The following is a 10,492-nucleotide window of genomic DNA, read 5'->3' on the forward strand; positions in this document are numbered from 1 at the left end:
AGGTTTAACTTTCATGTCGGTAAAGAGATTCACGACGAAAAGAGCAACGGATGAAGGCAGAATTCTACCTATATTTTTAGTGCAATTATCGGCGTGTAGTATTATTAAGAATCTGAGTCAGGTAAAATCTATTTTACATACGATTGTGAAATGAGAAAAAATAACAAAGAGAGACCGCATCCAGTGTGTGAGATGTCAAAGAATAGGCCATGTAGCAGTAAACTGCAATTTAAAGTACAGATGCGTCAAATGTGAAAATGATCACAACCCGGGCGAATGTCCTAGATCCACCGCGTCCGCATCCGAGATAGAAAAGACACAACCATATTGCGTAAATTGCAAAAACCACGGGCACCCGGCTTCATATAGAGGCTGCCCAAAACTCAAAGAGTTCAAAGAGCTAATAGAAGCTAGAAAAATAGAAACTCAAGAAAAAAAAGACTTAAAACACAAATTTAATTCAAATTTCACAAAGGCAGGCATTTCATTCAGTCAAATATTATCAAATAACACAGCAAATATAGAAAACAACACTCAAATACACACAAACCAAAAAAACACACCACAAATCCATACAAACGAGCAAACACAAACTCAAAACACGTTATTAACACAATTAAAACAAATAGAATCATCAATAAAAACACAAAACGAACACTTATTATCACTGATACAACTAAATAGCAATAACATCAACAAAATAGCACAATCATATAACATAAACATTTAAATGAATCCATACACATTTAACAACTCCTCAATCAATAGTCCTACAAACACACACATCACAGGCACAACACCACAACAAAGCTTAAAGATCTTAGAAATAAACGCAAATTCACTCATTTCAAACGACAAACGAGCAGCACTAACCGAATTTCTGGAAGAGCACAACCCGGATGCGGTCCTCCTTTGCGAAACAAAGTTAAACCATAGGCACAACGTTAGTTTTAAAAATTACAATTTTATAAGGTCCGACAGACCAAACTCTAAACAGGGTGGGGGAACTGGGATTTTATTAAAACGAACCATGAAATTCAAGAGCATCCAGCCAAACTGTGCCCACAACACAGCACTAGAAACAACTATAGTTCAGCTCAAAATAAACCAAAAAAATCTCTACTTAATAGCAGCATACGCGCCAGGCAGCAAACATAAAGATTTCACCCCAGACCTAACAGCAATTTTCAGTAAACTAGACCTACATAAAACTAGCAATTATTACATAATAGCCGGTGACCTAAACGCGAAACACACGGACTGGCACAACCACAACAATAACAATAGAGGTACCACCCTGAAAAACTGGCTGCACAATAACGAAATCCAATACAGAGTTACCCTCCTAAACTCCGCAGAACCATCCTTCCCAGCTAGCGGTTCATTCATTGATATCTGCCTGACTGACGATAGACTGAATTTCCACAGACTTCCCGCCCCCGGTAGACTAAACACATACGAGTATGACAGTGACCACATTCCACCTTATAGTCCGGACCTGGCACCAAGCGATTACCATCGTTTTTATCCTTGCAAAACTTCCTTAGTGATAAGAAATTGGCATCAAGAGAAGATTGTGGAAATCGCTTAGTCGAGTTTTTCGCCAATAGGGACCAGGGCTTTTATAAGAGAGTGTTTAGAGCGTTGTTCAGTCCAAGATTGCTGCTGGTTCAAGAGCAATCAATACGCTCTGGGTTGCACAAGAATGCGTACACGGATCACACACTTGTCATAAAATCTTGGAACGACCAAGATTCAACAGTTCGAAGTTCAGAATACAAGTTGATAAAAAAGTCCATAACAAAGGTTCATGATAAGATTTATAATGAAAAGTTCATAAAAAAGGTGCATGAATTCATAAGAAAAAGTTCACATAAAGTTCATGAGTTCATAAAGAAAATTTCATAAAAAGTTCATAATATGGTTCGTAACAATGTTTCGTAACAAAGTTCGTGCTACAGTTCGTAATGATGTTTCGTGTCAAAGTTCATGATAAAGTTCATATTGACGATTCGTATCAAAGTTCATAGTAAAGTTCATAAGACGATCGTAAGAAAAGTTCATGAGACGGTTCGTAAGAAAAGTTCATAAGAAAGATCGAATGAAAGTTCATAGAAAAGTTCAGAAGAAAGTTCACAATTCACTTCACAGTTAACTTCGCAACTCCCGTTCACAATTCAAGTTCGAATCCGAATTAATACTTTCTAATAAGATGTTTCGTAACGTTCCACGAATTAATATGCCAAGGTACAAGGTTCGTACGATTCTCTCGAAAGATCGTAAAGTTCTAACCGCTATTTCTGCTGCAATTCCCTACCAAAGCTCGGGAAGAGATAATTTCTTTGGTAGGGATAACCAAGGGACCAATCACCAGTTCGGGGCGTAATCCAAATTATGCGGTACGCCTACTAAATCCGTGATTTTGTTTCTCACGCAAGCCTCGTAAATAAGACAAGCCTATGCACAAGGATTCCTTGTTCAGGTATTTGTCCCCAAACTGGTGTCACCTTTCCGCTGAGTGTGGGCCTGCGATGCGTCAATTGTCATTGACTTGGGTACGGTTGGTATGCTTTCCCGAAACGAAAGAAGACACTTAACTTTCAACCGTACCCAAGTCCGTAACTAATTCTAAGAGCACGCCAATAAATAACTCGAAACTGACAATGTTCCACTCGGTCGTAGCACAGGCCCAGGCACAATGTCTAGACAATTCTAGACAGAGAAGCATTATGAAATTACCTTTAAAATGGCAACAAATTATCAAACAAAACGGCGCATATTTGACCCAAATCGGACAATCCGAACCATGTTAAATAAAGTCTTGAAATAAAGGTAAAAATAATGGATTACTTTTTCCCCAACCTATTATTACGACCTTATATTGCTTACTGAATGTCATCACATATGGCTGTATGTATTAAGAATTCGAACAGTCCAGTTTGAAACTCGAAGTGATAAGGCGAATTTTGTGGGAGTGCGTGCCAACATTTTTAAAATGCCGAAAGTTCGGGAAAGTAGGGTTTCACTGATGAAAAGCTGTATCGAAGTCGATACCAATTTCATTGTTGACGAAAATAATGAAAGTAGTATTTACTGTGAAATGTGCAATAAAAGTGTAAAGTGCGATAGAAAATCGCAATTCATTCAACATATTAATACTTCCATGCACAGAAAACATAGTAATCAAGCAGATATTACGACCGCAGCAGAAAATTCCGAGAACCGAGCAACAAGTTAAAAAAAAAGTGAATTTTATACAGATAACGAAAGCGTTGGTTGCTGTAATATTCCGTGGCGTGCTTCAAATAATGATATGTCGAGGAATTTTCTGACAAAATATATAGACCAACCCATTCCAGATGAATCGACGCACAGTGGGGTATTTGGCCAGTTTAGCGCGCCAAAACTATTGCGACGTTATTAATATGTAGTGTGAAGGTCATACTATTATACAGGGTGTCCATTTTATTTGAAGACATTGAAATATCCCGAGAACTCTGCATCGGATCAAACATGCTTGTAATGAAAGTTGTTCGTCGCGAAGAGGGACATCAATGACATCAAACTCGACCCCCACCCTTACCCCTTAGGGGTGGGGGTGGGGGAAGATAAAAAACTTAAAAGGGAACCCCCATTTTTCATTGCAGATTTGGATTCTCCAGAAAAAATACACAAATTTGATCTAGGAGTTTTTGCATTTTAGTTCACAGATGGCGCTGTAATGGACAAAAATCAAAATGGAAAAAGTCGTTGAAAATTGGGCATGTCCGAGGAATACACATCAGATCAGAAAAATAAAAGTAGACGTATGTGATATTTTTAAGAATGCTATGCAATAACACCATAATTGACCCCCCCCCCCCCCACCCCCACCTCCTGAGGGTGGGAGAGGGAACTATTTCAAAATCTTCAATGGGAAAACCTTTTTTATAGCAAATCTTGGTTCTCTATTGATTTGATATTATTGGTGTAATTTCTTTCACAGATGTCGCTGCAAGCGAAAGCAGTTGGAAAAATTCATTGGTTTGTTTATCAATCCTCAGGGGGTGGGGTGGGGGGTCGAGTTTGGTATCATTGGATGTCCCCCTTCGCGACGAACAACTTTCATTATAAACTTGTTTGATCCGATGCATAGTTCTCAAGATATTTCAATGTCTTCAGATAAAATGGACACTCTGTATATCGTTGAATTCGTCTTAACACCAGCTACAACACTATCAAATCAAAAATACAACTTAATGTTTAAAAAATCGAAGCGACCTTGTTTTTTTGTTTTAAACCAAATTTTTTCGAAATTTTATATATTGAAGTTTATACCTATGTTAATACAGTTAAACTTTTATTTCAAACATTTTCTCGTCAGATTAAGAGAAATTACTATTGCAAACAAATTTTACGCATTTCTGTGGTTGCTGCGATTTGATATGTATTGTAGAGTGATATGTATCGCACAAAAAGCTAAATATCTTTTGTATTGGCACTTGTTGGCACCTAAACTTTTATGGATTATATAAAGCAATGTCTACTGATTAACCTCACAAAAAATTAAAGAGGAGTTATGCTGAGAAAAAAGTTATTACATCATATATATTGATTTTCTGAAAAAAATATATCACTTTCGATTGTTTATTCCATCAAAACCACCGAAGAGAATAAAAAAAAAGCCATGAAATTAATCTATACACCTTTCTTTACATCCTAGATTTGGCCCTATCTCGATTTTATACACTAAACTTGTGAAACAAATAATTTCTTTAACACAAGTTTGTCGACACTTCTCTTGGTCACGAGAAATGTTACTTTCAAGTATCTGAATGTTACTAAATAGTACTCTCTATGGAAAAATATTATTGTAGATTACTCGCATATACATATATTCAGGTTTATGAGAAAAAAGTTTTAGTCATTTTGAACAAACTAAAAATATTGACTTTTGACGCTGCGTAAAAATTATTTATACGATTGTCACAATTCTGTACTTGAAAACATTAAGGAAGACATAGCAAACCACTACATATGGATTTCCGTAGATGAAACCACTAATGCCAGCAATCAAATTTAGAAAAAATGATTGTAATTTATTGTGATTCGAATTACGATACTCCAGTATAACTGTGAAATAAATGTCTGCTAATTAATTGTACCTAACACTTAATGTACCATATATTTAATATCGGAAAAATTTGCATATGTTTCGAGCATTTTGCATATTTTTCATGCATAAACTTACGCTGTCTACTTATCAGATTTAATCTATGTATTTACAGTTACACGAATTAATATTCAGTCGCTCTAAAAAAGAGGATAACCGTTTTAATATTGTACTATACGATTTTAACTTTTTTGGGGAGCTAGAGCAATTAGTTTACTACAGGATGTGAAAAGAAATTTTTGGAAAATTGATCGGAATTGTAGAAAAATTTACAACTTTTTTATGTGGGCCTATATTGAAAGTTGAAAAAATACGTTTTGTAGAGAGATCTGCGTAAATTCAATATATTCTGAAAATTTCGTCAAAATCGGTCGACATTACAATAAGCTACAAACGTTTAAAGAGGGTAAAAATTGCAGATTTTCACGTTTTTCGGTCTATATCTAAGAATTCTCACATCTTTCGATGCCTGTCGTTTTATCCTGCATCAACCGATTTCAATGAAACTTTCATAGTGTATACATAATTGACACAGACCTACAAAACGTACTTTTTAAATTTTCAATTAAGGCCCACATAAAAAAGTTGTAAAATGCAACTTTTAGTATTTTTTCTACAATTCCGATAAATTGCTATTTCTGAAACAAATTTTTTTCACATCCTGTAGTAAACAAATTGCTCTAGCTTCCCAAGGCCGGGCCACACGACATGAGGTCCATCCTGGACAAAAAGGCAATCGCAGGCTCGGCGTTTCACACGAAGTTCTTAAATATTCGGGCGCCGGACACTTTTAAGTGTAACGCAAAATACTTCGCCCCGGAGTACCAATTCATAACGCGATACTGCGTTGACCGGGACTTGCTCTGAATAGCTTACGAACGGGTGCAGGGTTCTATGTGGGAAGAACACGAGGCGTTCCCCGCGGCGCGGCGGGAAGGTTTCTCACAAGAAAAGCGTACTCAAGATATCGACATTAACAATCGTTTGTTGAACGAACGGTGTGCGCCGGCAGCGTTCAAAAATTAAGCCGGCGCACAGTGTCGCGAAATGCCTGTTTTTTGGACAAAAATCAATAACTTTCGTTCTGTTCATGATAGAGACATGAAACAAAATGGGTTTTCTTCTTTATATTGAAAGCAATCTGAACATGATATTATTATAAATATAGTAATTTATTTAAACAATAAAAAACGATTTTAATAAACAAAATTTAATTTTTTTGCGCGTTATTAGTACGTGATATTTACAATTTTTAAGTAACATAATTAATATGTAAGTATAATAGAAATATAAGTATAATAGAAAATATAGATATTAAAAAAACAACTGTTTCCCTTAAATTATTCATTTTATTATAAATTATTCATATAAATTATAAACTATATTTATATTTATTTTTACAATTATAAATTATAAATTATTCATAATTATCAGAATCTGAATCTCCGCTTTCTACAAGTGAACGAAATACCTGATACCAGAATTCGTATAATACATTCATTTTACTGCGGGAAAATTTACACACGTTATCTGCCTAGGAGAAAATGTGAAACGTGTTTTTAAAATATATAAAAAGTAGATTAATTTTTTTTGTTAATAACTTTTTTTATAAACAATGACCAGCGAGTAACTCCATTACAACATTATTCGGGGTGCTGACCTGGACAAGATATTAAAAAATCAGCGTGATCGGAGGGTGTTACCTTTTTATAAATAATTATCAATGATATTAGAACATTAATTTTTAATTTATGTAATATAAACATTCTTTTATTTATTCAACAATCGTAGTCAAATCTCATATATCTACAAGAGGATATCCGCGTACTCGGCTGCTGACCGGTTCTTGCTACATATTTTGTTAAATAACTCTGATGTTCGCCGGAAGTCGCAAATTAGACTTATATAATATCAAAATATACTATCTTAGGAATAGACACAACCAAAATCACCGATACGTTCGGATACGTTTTTTTTTTATCCTCTGGTAAAGGTTAGGGAAACCTATAAAATTTTATTGTTTCATTTCAGGTCAATTATTATGTTGCATATAAGTATTACAAAATTTTTAAAGTTGAATTACAATTAGCCAACACCTAGCCATTATTTCCTAAAAAAATTATTTCCTAGAAACGTGTTTTGTTCATATCACAACGTAAACAAGTTACGTTGAGAATTGATGTACTATTTGATCTTCCTAATATTCGCTTACAAGATTGCCTGCAACTAATTTTCTACTGCATTTTTAAAATTTTTGTTTTCAAAAAATGATTATTTGGACATTTTAACATAGTATGAACATAGTTTTGAATCGATATGAAGATGTGACTTTTTCGATTTTTGTCCATGGTTTGCGACACTGTGCGGCGCGTTACAAATTATTTTGCGACGGATGTTAACTGCACGCGCTCTGTCTCAAGGACGTCTCTAACTACGCGGCGAATTTGGCAGGAACAAGGTGTTCGCGTCTCCGTAGGCCAGAACGGCATATCTACGCCCGAATTCCGACGGAATACGCGATCTCTAAATGGCTGCTGTCGTCTGAACTCTGAACTAGTTACGGCTATGCGAATCGGGTACGTGGTGGCGTCCCACCGTGGAACGGAACGAGGCTTATGTGAAATAAACGACGGCACACGGGTCTTTCGCTAAATACAATCGCTAAATACATAATATCCTTCCACGTGTGCTCGCCGACCAACGCACAGTGGTCCGAGAACGCGATTTTACTGGCCAAAAGTGAAAGTGTCATTGGATCTTTATAAAAGTTGATAATCAGATGTTTTCAGGTCACTGATAACGAATTTGACATCAAAAATGAAAAATTCAAAATGGTGAATTCAATACTATGCACATAGTCTGGAAATTTGGTTTTTGTGGCCAAAATTAAAGAGACACACACATTTCGACATTTTTCAACGCAATAAATTTGTATATAATTATATTTCCGCGTGCGATGTTAATACTAAATTATTCAAATATTTCAACATGGCTAATTCGAATTCCTCTCCATCTAAATCTTCTGCATCATCAATTGATCTTCATTTACGTTTCGATCAAAGATTAGATGTTGTTGTAACCATTTATCGTAATTCGCTTTAAACCGCTTTAGTGACCGATGACAATTTTTTCATTTCTGGGATAAATTGTTGCAAAAAAGACGTACTTTTTCTTTAATGGACTTTCTAGTTTCGTCACAAGTCACTTCAATAACATCAGACACAGTAATTATTTTCCTGCTCGGATCACCTTCAAAAAAGTTCCCACTTTTAAAGTTATATTTATCTACAAATATATAAAAATAATTAACCTTTTGTGATGTCAAGACAGTATGATGGGAAGGTTAAAGTGGAACTAGTGTTCCTTCTCGAGAGTTCTTTGTCGAGAATTTCTCTATAATTGGTTATTTCTCACATTTCTCGAGAAATTTAACTCAAGGAAAATTCTTATCAATCTCATTTATTTCATAACATATTTTCGGAAATGAATTTTTAGTTAACTCAAATTGCATATTATACTAATCAATCGCGTAGGCATAAGCATATCTACAAGCAGAATATCGATGCCTACGTATGCATGTTTGCAATGTGATAATTTATAATAATTGTTGGGAATGCGTGTCGATGTCAGGTAATGCACTTGGTGCTTTGATGTTCGCTGCACGACACACTGTGATACAATGTCTAGGCGGCAGCGATGAAACTTCGGAAAAAGTGACGATCGCGTTAATCGTGATTCTCTGTTCTGCGTGAACAAACAGGCAGTCTACGGTTGAATTCCAAAAACGAAGGTTTAGTTCTTGTGTCCGTTCGTGCATAGTTGGTGTCAAGTTAGTTATTGTTACTATAATTTATTTGTTGTAATTTTTATGTATTTATTATTTATATAATCTGGTTATTCATAATATTTTAGCCTGTCAATATGAATAAGACATACAAAGATTGCTGGGAATATTTTCAAAAAAATAAAAACAAAGAGTCTGCTACCTGCAATATTTGTGAAAAACAGCTTTCTTGCAAAGGATCGGCAACCATAGGTCTTCGTAGGCATCTTGAAGGTGCTCACAGTTTTAAACGAGTGGAAAGTATGGATGAACCAAGTACCAGTAGTTTTAGTTTTAAATCCGTCAAACGATTTCGGTATTCAGATGACAATGAAACAATTAATAAATTTATTACACGACCAATTTTGTCAGAAATAATATCGAAATTGGCAACTGTTGATCGATTTTCAATTAATCAAATCACTAAAAGTGAATTTATAAGACACAGTTTATCGATCAAAGGATTTAGTCTCCACCGTAATTCATCAGATGTAATGCAATTAATGATGGAGTATTATACGCAGAAGAAAGAAGAATTAATTAAAAAAATAAAAACACTAAAATTAAACAACAAAAAATTCAGCATATCTATTGATGAATGGACGAGTGTAAACAATAAAAGATATATGGATATTGGATGTACATATGTATTACAGTAGCAAGGAATCTACCAATCTAGGGTTAATACCAATTCATGGAAGCTGTACAGCTGAAAAAGCTTTAGAATTACTTACTGTAAAACTAAATTCTTTTAGACTTTCACTACAAGAAGACGTTCTAGCTGTTATGAGTGATGGGGCGTCTGTTATGCAAAGGACGACTCTCTCCGGCATACCAACAGCTGTGTTATAATCATGGGATACATTTAGCTGTTTTAAAAATATTTTATGTAAAAAAAATACTGATGATACCCAATCTGGTGATTCGGACGAAAACAATAGATTTTTAGAAAACGAAAATAAAGATTCAGCCGATTCAGATCATTCAGATTCCGATGTCGAAACAATAGAAACCTCAAACGTTCAATTACGACCAACAATCAGAGAAACAGTCACAGCAATTCGAAAAATGGTAAAAATATTTAAAAATTCGCCGGTAAAGAATGATATTCTGCAGAAATATATAGAGGAAGAACAAAATACAAAATTAAAACTCATTTTGGATTGTAAAACCAGGTGGAACACTATAGAGGCTATGATTAGACGATTTTTGAGAGTACGGAATCCTATTAAAAGAGCACTATCTGAAATAAATGTAGACTACATGTGGAACGATAAATATATTAAAATTGCCGAAATTTTATTAGCAACATTAGAGCCGATTTTTCAGTCCACTGGAAAAAGGACACCCAATCTGCAGCAACCTTTGGATGTTCTACATACAATAAAGCCAACATCTACACAAAATGAAAGAAATTTTTCTACGGCTACGGATTTTATAACAAAAAAAAAGGAGTAGATTGTCTGATTCTACATTAGACGCATTATGCTTCTTAAGAAGTCATTTCAAAACAAAAG

The 10,492-nt window shown here is 34.9% G+C and overlaps 1 protein-coding gene across 4 annotated transcripts in view; it reads right to left on the reverse strand.

Annotated features, from left to right (window-relative positions):
- Positions 1-10,492, reverse strand: part of LOC143211701 (uncharacterized) — a 28,083-nt gene that overhangs the window by 16,723 nt on the left and 868 nt on the right. The window lies entirely within an intron of this gene.

The sequence above is a fragment of the Lasioglossum baleicum genome, chromosome 8 (genome assembly GCF_051020765.1).
Source record: "Lasioglossum baleicum chromosome 8, iyLasBale1, whole genome shotgun sequence".
Taxonomy (NCBI): Eukaryota; Metazoa; Arthropoda; class Insecta; order Hymenoptera; family Halictidae; genus Lasioglossum; species Lasioglossum baleicum.